The sequence below is a fragment of the Mirounga leonina genome, unplaced genomic scaffold, assembly GCF_011800145.1.
Source record: "Mirounga leonina isolate KUSES-001 unplaced genomic scaffold, KU_Mleo_1.0 Mir_114, whole genome shotgun sequence".
NCBI lineage: Eukaryota > Metazoa > Chordata > Mammalia > Carnivora > Phocidae > Mirounga > Mirounga leonina.
In genome coordinates, this window is record NW_023270265.1 from 51,482,224 (window position 1) to 51,482,973 (window position 750).

Here is a 750-nt window from a genome sequence, read left to right on the forward strand (position 1 = left end):
TTTCTGGGGGCGAGCTCTCCTAACACTTTGGGGCATATCCTTCTGAAGACCTTTTTTTCTATGCTACGTTCATCTATATAGAGCTATGCTATTTTATTTACCTGTAATTCCGTTTAAAGTGGCCATCGGAGTATATACACCCTGTTTTGCAAGGTGCTGTTCCCCCCACCTTCTACTGCATTTTTGTATAGTAATCTCCAGATTTTATTTATTGCAAAAAACCTTGTTTTACATTTTAAAATAATTTCGCGTCACGCGCAGTGGTAAGGAATAATAGAGATCCTGTGTCCATTCTCCCCCCAAGACGACATCTCGCAAAGCCATGGAACAAAACCACAGCCAGGATGTCGATCGCCATTCACGCCATCCGCCCCTCCTCTTCGGATTGCGCAGCGTTACTTGAATTCATCCGCGTGTGTATGGGTTTTGTCCCACGGGTTTTGTGTTTAGGTTTGCATATGTACCGCCACAGCTGGGACACGAAGCGGCTCCTCGTGGCTCTTACTGCACGCGATCTCCCATTTTCAGTAACATCCCGCCTTTTACTTAAGTTCATTTAGGTTAAGACGTCGTCTCGTTGAGCGTCCAGACCTCGTGACCTCACCTGCACTCCGCCCCACGCGCGCACCCCTTCCTCCAGCGGCTGTAGTCGCCGCCGCCGCGCCGTGGACTCCCGGGCGGGCGCACAGGCCCGGGGAGCCGGGGGCACGCGGGCCCGGCGCGCGGGCACGCCCCCGGAAGCCCCGCCCC